The following is a 12,395-nucleotide window of genomic DNA, read 5'->3' as shown; positions in this document are numbered from 1 at the left end:
CATGTTAAGAAAAATTTCAAACACACAGAAGTAGGGAAATAATATAATTAGTATATAACATATATAATGTACAAAGAGTATAAAATACCCATTAACCAAATTCAATCATTATTATCAAGATTTTCCCACACCTGCTTCACTTAAAAAATTTTTTAAATGTTTATTTATTTTTGAGAGAGAGAGAGTGAGTATGAGCAGGGGAGGGGCAGAGAGAGAGGGAGATACAGAATCTGAAGCAGGCTGCAGGCTCTGAGCTGTCAGTACAGAGCCTGATGCAGGGCTTGAACCCACAAACTGTGAGACCATGACCTGAATGGAAGTCAGACACTTAACTGACTGAGCCACCCAGGTGCCCCAAAACTAAAATATTTTAAAGCAGATAGATAGACCCAAGTCACTTCATCCCTACTCATTTCAGTATGGATCTCTAAAACATATGTACACTTTCCTACACACCCTCAATATTCTGCTTTGTATTTATTACTTTCTGTGAGCTAGTTAATAGGAGATGAATATATTCTCAGGGTGTCGACAAAATCAAGTTTCTGACTCTGATGCACAGCGAACGCACTGAGGTGGATGTGCCTGTAAGGACTCTTCTGGTCACCAGGATCCCTTTGTGTGAGCATGGTCTGAACTACAACAATCCAGGCGCTCTCACTTCTCATGTGCGCACACATGCACACACTGTGCATACACACACACACACACACACACACACACAAAACTAAAGCAGAAATGAAGTAAGCACCTTCTACACAGTGAAACAGGCTGTCACTGCAGCAATTCTGGTAAGCCATCAAGATAAATGGGGATTCTACCCAGACAGAGAACACCAATGCAAAGGTATCATCTATGCTGGCTTGGGAAAGAGAAAACAAGAACATCAGAGAGCTAGGAAAGTACTGGCTGTTGGAAAGGGAACCGAAAACCATAAGCCACACTAACAGAAGCAGTATGTCATGCCAGAGCGAAATTCTGCTGGTTCCACCTTATCACTTCTATCCTGGTGTGTGAGAATCTCATTAATCTTCCCTTGCCTTCCTCGCCATACCCACTGACCTCCTCCTGACCCATGGGTCCCCAAGGCAGTGATTTCATAGGCAGTTCTTCTCTTTCCCATCTTTTCTCTCCATCTTCCCTCCTCTCCAGATGCCTCTTTTATTAACTACCCAGTGCCTTAATTTTATTATTTCTTTCTTTCTTTCTTTCTTTCTTTCTTTCTTTCTTTCTTTAATTTTATTTGAGAGAGAGAGAGAGAAAAAGTGCGCACATGTGTGTAAGTGGGGGAGGGGCAGAGAGAGGGAAGAGAATTCCAGGCAGCCCCACGCTGTCAGTGCAGAGCCTGACACAGGGCTCAACTTCACAAACTGTGAGATCATGACTTGAGCCGAAATCAAGACTCAGAAGCTTGAACGACTGAGCCACCCAGGTGCACCCCCCACCCCCAATGTCTTCATTTTAAACTAATTTTAAGCACTAAAGACACATTTCTTTGGCCTAAGACACATTCAACACATAGCACAGTGTCTGGTATACAATCTCTGCTATGATCTGAATGTGTGTGTCCCCCAAAAGTCACCAGTTGGAATCCTAATGCCGAAGTGATGATGTTAGAAGATGGAGACTTTGGGAGGTGATTACGACACAAGGATGGAGCCCTCATGAATGGGATTCATGTTCTTACAAAGGAGGTCCCACAGACCTCCCTACCCTTCCTACTCTGTGAGGACACAGTGAAAAAGCAATGGCTATGAATCGGGAAGAGGGTCCTCACCAGAAGATGACCCTGCTAGTGCCTTCATCTTGGACTTTTTTTTGTTTGTTTATTTATTTATTTTGAGAGAGAGAGAGAGAGAGAGCAAGCAGGGGAGGGGCAGAGAGAGAGAATCCCAAGCAGGCTCTGCACTGTCAGCATAGAGCCTGACATGGGGCTTGAACCCACGAACTGTGAGGTCATGACCTGAGCTGAAACCAGGAGTCAGATGGTCAACTGACTGAGCCACCCAGGTGCCCCTTGATCTAGGACTTCTAAGCCTCCAGAACTGTGAGAAGTAGATTTCTGCTGTTTCTATGACACCCAGCCTGTGGTATTTTGTTATAGCAGCCCAAACGGAGTGAGATAGCCTATTGAGAAATATTGGTTAGGGGCACCTGGGTGGCTCAGTAGGTTAAGTGTCTAGTTCAAGCCCCACATCCGACTCTGTGCCAATGGTGGGGAGCCTGCTTGAGATTCTGTCTCCCTCTCTCTCTGCCCCTCCTGCTTGCTCTCTCTCTCTCAAAAACAAACAAACAAACAAACTTAAAAAAATAGACATATTGGTTGGATGGATGGATGATGAGTGGTTTTAAGCGAAAGGGTAATACTTTAAAACCCACATGAGTTCTGATGGAACTTTGCTATGACACTGAGGATCCATTAGCCAAAATGGGCAACTAGTCATCATAGCTGGCTGTTCACTCGGGAGGTTACAAGAGTGAAAATGTGATACACGTGCCCTTCCCAGCACCACCAGCTACCAAGCATAAGAAGGGAAGAAAATGTCAGGATGGAAAAATGATGGGCAATGGGCTGGGGGAAACCTGAATGCAAACCTTGAGTCCACCATCTTCTAATAATGTGGCTTTCAATAAATTATTTAAAAGACTTCATTTATCCTTGGGTGCCTGCGTAGTTCAGTAGGTTAAGTATCCGGCTGTTGAATCTGGCTCGGGTCATGATCTCAGGGTCATGGGACAGAGCCCCGCATGGGGCTCTGTGCTGGGCATACAGTCTGCTTGAGAGTCTCTCTCTCTCTCTCTCTCTCTCTCTCTCTCTCTGTCTCTCTCTCTCTTGTGTTCCTGCCCCTCCCCCTACTCTGCTCTCATACACACACACACACTCTCTCTCAAAAAAAATTTCATTTATCCCATGTATAAAATGGGGATAATAGTATCCACTATGCAAGGCTGTTATAAGGATTAAATTAAATGATGTATTTAATTAAAGTTCCTAGCACAGTGCTTAATACATTTTGGGCTCAAAATCTTGTAATTTTTATGACATGATAATTATTATCATTAAGAAATCTCTGGAGAGAACCTAGGAAGTTATGGTTTATTTGTGAAATAGGCATGGTAAACACTTAAAGTTAACTTTAGACAAAGATGGTCAAATGGTATCTGTAAAAAGAAAAATTAATTTACTTAATTTTTGAGGAAGTAAATAGTGTGTAGGTAAAAGGGAAATGCTTTATATTTTCTACCTTAACACCTTAAAAAACCTTTGACAGATTTCCAAAGGAGAGGCTGAAATAAAAGTCACATAAGATTGGAATGTTTTGTGAGGCCATAAGGAACTAAGCAAACATAAGCAAACATAAGGAAGCAAAAACAATGGGTGCAGCCTGTTGATTCCAGCCAGGGGAGGGAACTAGAGGGCCCAAGTGACAGGTCTTAGAAAGGCAGCAGATATATGAAGGGTGTACTCATCATATTTCTAATTCTGGGTTTCTCAAAGGAAACAGTGCAGTTCTCTTCAGGCAGGTGGAGTCCTATGCACTTGGGATATCTGAGCAAGTGGTAGTTGGACATCAGACAACCATAGAGTTGACAGCAATGAGAGGAAGTGGGGAAGGAGCCTAACATTAATCTAACAGTGACTGGAGCAAGCCATGTGCCAGTTACATCTTCTCATTTAAGTCACCACAACCCACTGATAGTAACTATTGTCTCCATTTGACAGAGAAGGAAACTGAAGCTCAAAGAGATCTTAAAATTCAAGGTCTCTCTGCTAGTAAGGGGAGGGAGCTATTATAGACAACAATGCCCAGCCAATAAGCTGAGGTCTGCTGTGGATCTGGTTCCTCTGTTCAACAAATGCTTTATTGAGCACCTACTGCGTGCCAGGCACAGGGTCAGGTGCAGGAGATATGAGCAAAGATAGACAGCCCCCAGTCTCATGGAGCATAAAGCCTAACAAGGGAGTGAGAAGCCGCCACTAGTCAAATAATGCCACTAATGAAGATAAATTTACAAAGTGAGACATGAACATATGTAACAAATGGACTTGTCTAGACTTGGGGTGGGATGGATGCCATGGGGGAGAGTGGCTCTAGACTTTATCTAGAATTGAGTAGGTAAAGGAGTGCTGAAAAAAACCATGCCATATAAGGCAACTGCAATTACAATGTATATCACTTATATGTATAAGTGATCAGGAGGAGGGAATGAGCAGTGGAATCTCGAACAACACTTCTAACTAGTGATGAGTCTAGATCATGGCCAGCAAACTACAGCCCACAAGCCAAATCCAGCCTACACCTATTTTTGTGCATCCCTTGAGCTAAGAATGGCTTCTCCATTTTTAAATGGTTGAACAAAATCAAAAGAAGACTAATATTTTGTGGCAGGTGAAAAGTATACGAAATTCACATTTCAGTGTCCAGTGTTTTATGGGAACATAGCCATACTCATTTGCTTATTATCACCTACGGCTGCTTTCACAAGGGCAGAAATGAGCAAATTCGACCAGCACCAAGGTATTGCTGCAAACCGGAAATTATTTATTATCTGGCCCTTTATAGAAAAAGTTTGCCAATCCTTGGGCTAGTCAGAAGAGCCTATAAATCTGACTCTGTGGTCAGACAACTGACAAGTGAGCTTTAGTGGGAACAAGTGCAAAGTAATGCACTTTGGGATAAAAATATCCCGACTATTTATAAAATGAAGACAGGGCTCTGAGCTGCGAGGTCACAACTCAGAACTAAGCACAACTGGGAGAACTAAAGGCAGTAACAGTAATACTAAGTGATAAAAATCAGCACGCCATGGATGGAGGTGGTTATCTGAAGACTTTACCAGATGGGGGCCTGGGGAATGATTTCAGAAAGACTAAACTAAAATTGAACCAAGAAGAAAGGCTATATTATTTTCACTTTCGCTCGAAAGTTATATATAGATATCAACAGTCTGCATGGAATCTGGGGGGGGGGAATTAGTAATAAAGAATTAGAATTTATGCTGTATACACAGGACTAATCAGGGGTGGGTTATCATCTAGACTTTGTCTTATCCAATTCTATAGCTCCAGTGTCTACTTTAGTGACTGGCATATGATAAACACTCAAATAACATTTGTGGAAGGGAAGAAAGAAAGAGAAGAAGGAAAGAGGAAAGGGAAGGAAGGGCACCTGAGTGGCTCAGTTGGTTAAGTGTCCAACTTTGGCTCAGGTCATGATCTTGCCATCTACCAGTTTGAGCCCCACATCCGGCTCTCTGCTGTCAGTGCTGCCTGCTTCAGGTCCTCTGTGCCCCTCTCTCTCTGCCCCTCCCCCACTCATGCACATGTGTGTGTATGTGCACTCTCTCTCAAAAATAAACTTTTTTAAGTTTAAAAACAAAAGGGAGGGAAGAAAGAAGGGAAGGAGAGGAGGAAAGAGGGAAAGAAGGAGGAAAATTGGGCAGAATCCATTGGGTTTGAAAGCTGAATGGCAGTTAGCCAGACACTGAGAAGGAAGAAGAACACCCCAGCAGGGAAAAAGGAACACAAAAGGCCAGGAGAGGCCATGAGGCCTGTAAATGATGTCACTGAAACCCCCCAGCCACCTTTGTTCTAGCTGTAAGGTAACTTGGTTTCTCATATTCACTGGTCCTGTGAAGAGGGCATCCAGGGCAGTAAGAGAGTTGAACCCCAGGATAATTAAGCAATCAACCACACAGTAATTTACTCAGTCTCTTGGGGCAGTCTGGCATACACTGACTTCCCCAGCCTCACCCTCAGGCAGAGTTCCACACCTGCAAAGTTACAGAACTGACTTGGGATCTCCGCGGCTCTAACAGGGTCATGGTACCTTGGGGGTCCTATCTGAGGTGGTTGGCCTCCCTCTCAGACACCTTTGACCTCTTCCATTTCACTGTAACAGGAGTCACATCCTGAGAATTCCCTGAGAACACCCAGCCCAGTGTGCTGCAGGACCAACAGGAACAAGTTGTCTTGCCCAGGTAAGATACTCTCCCTGCCCAGCAATATCACGGTTACAGAATCTATTCTTGCTACAAGGTAAACTCATCCCAGTAAACTGTGGTCTCAGGTCTTGGAAATACCCTCCATCCCGAGTAAATCAGGACAGCTGGTTGCCTGCCAGACTGGTTCCTCATTTACAATGGGCTTCTTACCCTACTGTTCCCCAGACTTCACCTGGACCTGCTCCAGAGTTTCTGCTACCTTAAGCCCACTGTAGAGGCAGCTTTTAGGCAACATGCCTGAGCAATGGAAACCTCAGTAAGGTAAAAGGGCCCACAGTGACCACCAGGCTAAATGCAAATAGGCCCATTAGGTGACCCGCCTCAAAATAGCCTTAAGACCTAGTTGACAACTGAGCTACTTACAATGGGGCACAGGTACCAAAAAAAGGTACCAAAATCCCACACATTCTCATACCTCCCCACCTTCCCCCCTTAACTACACCCCCCCCCCCCACCCACAGCCCCCTACCAAACAGTCTCTCCTTTGCTGTCCTGCCTATAGCTCCCTTGCGGTGTATTTAATAAACTTCTATCTCCTTTGTTCTGCCCAGGGTGAATTCTTTCACCACCCACATCACAGGCCTCCACCCAAATGGGTTGCCCCACACCCACACTCAGAATATTCAGAGTAGCTCCTTCTTGGGGTGTGGGGGGGAAGCTCACAGTGCGGGCTGGGTGGGTCACTGGGAACAGGATTAAGATCAGAGACTGGGAAACTGAGAAGGGTTCCCAAGGAACCTCAGCTGCTGGAGAGTTGGTTGTTAAGACACCTGTCTTTCGTCTGTGTCTATTTGTTTCTGTGCATACAATGAGGATTAGACAGTATCTAGTATCAGGAAAAACTCTCATTCTCATCCTTTCTAGTATTTTGAGGTGAGGAAGGCCTACTAATGGGAAGACTGCCTTAAAGCCTATTTGTAAGTGAGTAGAATGTGAGTTAGTAAAATATAAATAACAAAGAGGAGAGTAAAACTTGGTTGATCAGTATAAAACAGCTGTAATAATTACAGTAATTTATACCTAATTACCATATGGCATAGTGATTATGAGGCATTACCCGGTCATGTAAAACATACACCAAGATCTTTGTGATTAGGGTACTAACTTCTGCTCATTCAAGCATGCTCCTATCTATAGTCATTTTAAAACCATTAGAGGTCATTTAGGTTGGCTTGGTCTTGGGTTTTTTGCTTCAGGGAGTACAAGTTAAACAACAGGTGAATTTGTTACATTTGATTCTGGGAAGATCCATATAAAAAAATAATTAATGCCATCTTTATTTGTAAAGGAATTCTGGGAAAAACTCAAAGCACTTTGCAGATTTTAATCTAATTAATCCTCACAATAACCCTGGGAGGGAGTTTTTATACAATGGCCTTCATTGTTTAAAGCCACCAGTTCTAAGAGGTCACAAGAGTCACTTTGTCTGCATTTGCTTCTCTGTCTTGGTTTAATTCATAAATGTTATAATGTTCTCTGATATAAGTCTACTATAAGTATAAACTGAGTATTAGTGTTTTAATCATCTCCAATCAGTATGAGACAGATTAATCTCACCACTAAGAATTTCTTAGAAATTAAACATCAGTTTCAAGAAATACAAATGTTTTTTAGAGGGGAATTTAAAGTTATGAATGAACTATGATTAAAATATTTTTTTTCTTTCTCTCTTTTTTCTTTCTTTCTTTTTTAAATGTTTATTTATTTTGAGAGAGAGCACGAACTAGGGAGAGGCAGAGAGAGAGAGAGAGGAAGAAAATCCCAAGCAGGTTTGACGCTGTGAGTGTCGAACCCAATGGAGGGCTCGATCCCATGAACCACAAGATCATGACCTGAGCCAAAATCCAGAACAGATGCTTAACTGACTGAGGCACCCAGGTGCCCCAGATGGTATGGTTTTTAATAGCTCTCTCTAGTAAAGTAAGTAGGGGAATGTTTTCACATGCAAAATTTCATTGGATTCTTACAGTGTTCCTGTGACAGAGGTAGGACAAATACTATTTTCCACTTTTACAGCCAAGAAAATGAGTTCAGCAACAGTATGGTGCTGGGGATCACTGTGAAAGGATGGCAAAATTAGAGGCTGAAGGAACTTCTCTTGTCTGTGATGGATTCCTAAAGCATGTCCAAAATCAGCGTTCCACCCTCACCTTCAAGCTGTTACCTCCAGACTCCGGGGCGGGTGTGCTTATGTCTTAAACCCATCCCAGCTCCTATTCCCTCTAATTTTAGCCAGATATGGTTAGAGAAATTCACAGGTACATTTCCTTTAAAAAGTAAGGAAAGACAAAACAAAGGTATGAAAACAATGAACTTGATTGAGTGTTTTAGCTCACAGGTTGGTTTTCCTGACAGATACATGGGTGTGGCCCAGAGACCCTCTCCTTTATCTACTCACTGTCCAAGAAGGCAACTTGCCTGTCCTTGGGCAATTCTCTTACCTACTTTGCATCCTTCTCTTCCCCTGGAGGAGGGGTTTAACTGACTCTCCAGCCACTCTGTTAGCATAGCACTCCATAGAAAGAAGAAATTATTATACTCTCCATAGTTGTGTATCACATCACTAGCCCTTGTCCATTTGTATCTGATAGCTTTCAACCCCTCCTGAAAAAGATAAGGAGTCACATTCCAAATGCATCCTTTGGAAATGTTCTACAATCATCTATTCCAATGGAGAAAGGAATTCTCAGGTTGGGAATATGCAACATGTGAGCCTGTCAAGTAAGTGGCACCTTTCCCCATACCTTGATTTTTAAACACTTTTCCACTTTTTTCCTTTCCTTTCCAAGAAGGATTTCACAGGGTGATGTTGAAGTCTCAAGGTGCTGGCAAGTCTTTGATATATGGAACAGGGATTTCTCCCAGCACACCTGAAGGAGTCTAGGTGCTTTTCTGCACATCATTCCATTTGTGTGTGAAACTGAGAGGACAGTGCAGGCTAGTGTTTGAGAGCTTGAGCTCTGAAACCAAACTGATCTGGAATTGAACTCCTGCTCTGTTTTTTAGCTGCATGACTCCAGTCAATTTACTTCACTTCCCTGAGACTCCACGTCTTCATCTACTTAAAAAAATATGAGCTGTCATCGATTGAGCACTTACTATGTGCTAGGAACTACATATGCTATGTTTTACATGCTTTACATGCATCATCTCATTGAATTCTCACCACAGCCTTGTGAAGTGGGTACTCTTATCATCCCCATTTTATATGTAAGAAAATTGAAGCACAGATTGGTTAGTTTTCCAGAGACGATATAACTAAATGGTGAAACCAGGATACAAATACGGTCAGACTTTAAGACCCATGCTTTGAATTCTTAACTTCCCCTCTAATGGAAATCAGGTCCCCTGCAGAGGTGCTTGGTGCATAAACAAGCCCCAAGTAAATGTTAGCTGTGGTATTATTTTCAGCATTGTCATTTGTCCCAAGAGATATCTGGGCCACAAAACAGGTTTTGACGAAGGATATTTGGGGGCTATTCTTGTTGACTGCCGGAGTGTGTGTCTTGCAAATGTCAGACTTCTGGTATTACCTAAACAGTTTGTGTGTTAGGAGTTACCTGGGTAAGAAATAGGATAAATGGTTGGCAACTTTTTCTATTTGCCCATGCAAAAAAGTTCTTCAACTGGAAAGAAGTATTAAGTCTCTTATAAAAGAATGGCATGGTGAGCAATAGCTAGCTGAATTGCAGGCAGTACCCAGATTATAAATGGATTATTTTTCAAAAGTTCATTTGTCTGTTGTTATAAATTCTGAATACATAGAAATAAGGTTGCAAATTCCAAGACTATTCACAGAAGTCTATTTATTTAGCCCATTTTAAAGTTCAGTGATAGAAATCATGCCACTAGCCCAAGGACAGGCCTAGGAACAAGGGCGTGAGTGATAAAAGAATAAGAAAAGTGTCTTTCCTGGTACAGAGCAAAGTTGAGATTGAGTATATTCATTATCTATTGCTGTGTAACGAATTATCCCCAAACTTACCATACTAAAACAATGAACATTATTATCTCAGTCTCTGTGGGTCATCTGGGAGTGGCTTAGATGGGAGCTTCTGCTCAGGATCTCTCATGGGGTTTCAGTCAACATCTCCTGGGCTACAAACATCTGAAGGTTTAACTAGGGTGGAGGACCTGCTTCCAATCCGGCTCATTCACATCGCTGCTGGCAGGAGGTCTCCATTCTCATCACATGGGCCTTTCCTTGGGGCTGCTTGAGTTCCTCGTGACATGGTAACTCTGGCTTCTCCCAGTGCAAGTGATCCAAGAGAGAAAAAGCAGGCAACTACAGTGCCTCTTATGACCTAGTCTTTTAAGTCATCTACTGTCACTTATGTCACATTCTATTCCTTGTAAGCCATTATGCTATTCAATAAGAGCAGCTCACATTCACTGGGAGGGAGATTAAGCTCTACCTCTGGATGGGACAAGTATCTGAATTTGTGAACATACATTAAAATCACTATATAGTTTTTGTTATCCACCCATCACTCTGTCCAGATACCCAGCGATACAAAATAGTAAAAATAAATGGGGACGCAGAACTGCACCCCTTCCCAACAAAGCTTACCGTAAGTACCCAAAACAATCCATGCTCCTGCCTCAACTTTCCTTGAAAACATCTATCCCCTTTCCTTGGATGGAATCCTATTTGAAGAACTCATACTAAAGAGAGAGCAATCACACTCCTGACATAGTTGCTTTGTTCATTTATCTTTCTCATTAGCAGAATTTCAAGCAGTATAACAAATGAAAAACCACTAACCTACTCCGAAATTGGATGGATTAAGGTATTTGGGGTTAGGAAAGCTCTACTCACTAAGCACTCTCCCTTCAGCTGATAATGAACTGAGGGCCCTGATTATTGAATAATTTCCTAGGCAAGACTTCCCTCCCGGGTCTTGGGAACCATGGGATCTCTGATCCAGGTTTCCTAACCTGACTCCCATGGCTGCAGCTCTGTGGGGATATGGTGGGCATTCAAAAGTGAAAGGATTGCTGGGGAGTTCAAAGGCAGTTGGTGCTCTTGCATCAAAGGCATGCAAGATTCGAAAGTGTGTTCTAAGTCTTCAGAGGAAAATGATGTTCCATGTGACTTTTATTGCAGATTTTGTAACTTGAAATTTGGCAATCCATGTAGACTACTATCCAAATATGACATCCATTAACACAGGATAAATAGAGGAGTTTGCACTACAAGTCAACTCTGAGTGGAAGCTAGGGGGTTGATCTATGAGTTCTCCTGACAGTGTTGCTGTTTTAAATCTTACTTGAGTCTTAAACCCATTTAGAACATGATGAAAGCTAGGGGACTTGACTCAAGAAAACCCATATAAGCCACAATATTTTGCACATGAATTTAAGGCTTCCAGAAGCCCCTAAAACCCATTCAAGGGCTCTGGATTAAGAATCTCTTAGACTTTCAAGGGAGAAGAGGAGTGGGGAGGCCTATTGCCATTCTATTCTGCTATTATTTTTTAAAGTTTATTTATTTGAGAGAGAGAGAGAGTGAGACAGAGGGACAGAGCATGAGCAGGAGGGGCAGAGAGAGGGAGACACAGAATCCAAAGCAGCTCCAGGCTCAGAGCTGTCAGCACACAGTCCAACACGGTCTGAAACTCCAAGCTCATGACGTGAGCTGAAGTCAGGCTTAACCCACTGAGCTGCCCAGGCACCCCTCCATGTTACTATTAAAAGTTAAATCTTTAAAAAAAAAATTTTTTTAGATATTTATTTTTGAGAGAGAGAGAGAGAGAGAGAGAGAGAGAGAGAGAGAGAGAAAGAGAGCATGAGTGTGAGCAGGAGATGGGCAGAGACAGAGGGAGTCACAGAACCTGAAGCAGGCTCCAGGCTCAGCTGTCAGCACAGAGCCCTAAGCAGGGCTGGAACCCAGGAACCACGAGATCATCCGGGAGATCATGAGCTGAGCTGAAGTCAGACGCTTAACTGACTGAGCCACACCCAGACGCCCCAAAACTTAAATCTAAATCAGAAACTGCTTCTCAGAACTTCTTTTAAATTTGTGGTTGTTAACAGAACCAAAGGCCAAAACGAACACCCCTACTAGATTTTCTGCTTGGGTTTAGTCTATGTTATATGGAGGGAGAAGGGACACTAAGCGAACACACAGGATAACACATACTTGCTGAAAAGCAATAGTAAATATAAAGCAGGCCATAGAACTGCTGACCATAAGCTTTGCTTGCCCTCTCACCCGTGCAGCAAATTTTGTCAACTTGCCAGAGAAGCAGCAACTCGAAGAAAGAAAGCTGCATAGTTTCTCACTTAGCAAGAAAGCACAAATTCGTTTTCTGCCCAGGATCCGCAACCGAGATCCTGCCCCGAGATTCCTGAGGCCCTCTAGGGTGGAGCGACCTCCCGCAGCAACG

The 12,395-nt window shown here is 42.9% G+C and overlaps 1 protein-coding gene across 1 annotated transcript in view; it reads right to left on the bottom strand.

The window, feature by feature from the left end:
• Positions 1-12,395, bottom strand: part of BLOC1S6 (biogenesis of lysosomal organelles complex 1 subunit 6) — a 131,467-nt gene that overhangs the window by 68,005 nt on the left and 51,067 nt on the right. The window lies entirely within an intron of this gene.

Source organism: Panthera uncia, assembly GCF_023721935.1.
Source record: "Panthera uncia isolate 11264 chromosome B3 unlocalized genomic scaffold, Puncia_PCG_1.0 HiC_scaffold_1, whole genome shotgun sequence".
NCBI lineage: Eukaryota > Metazoa > Chordata > Mammalia > Carnivora > Felidae > Panthera > Panthera uncia.
The sequence above is the reverse complement of the archived record's forward strand: the minus strand, read 5'-3'. Positions and strand labels throughout refer to the sequence as shown.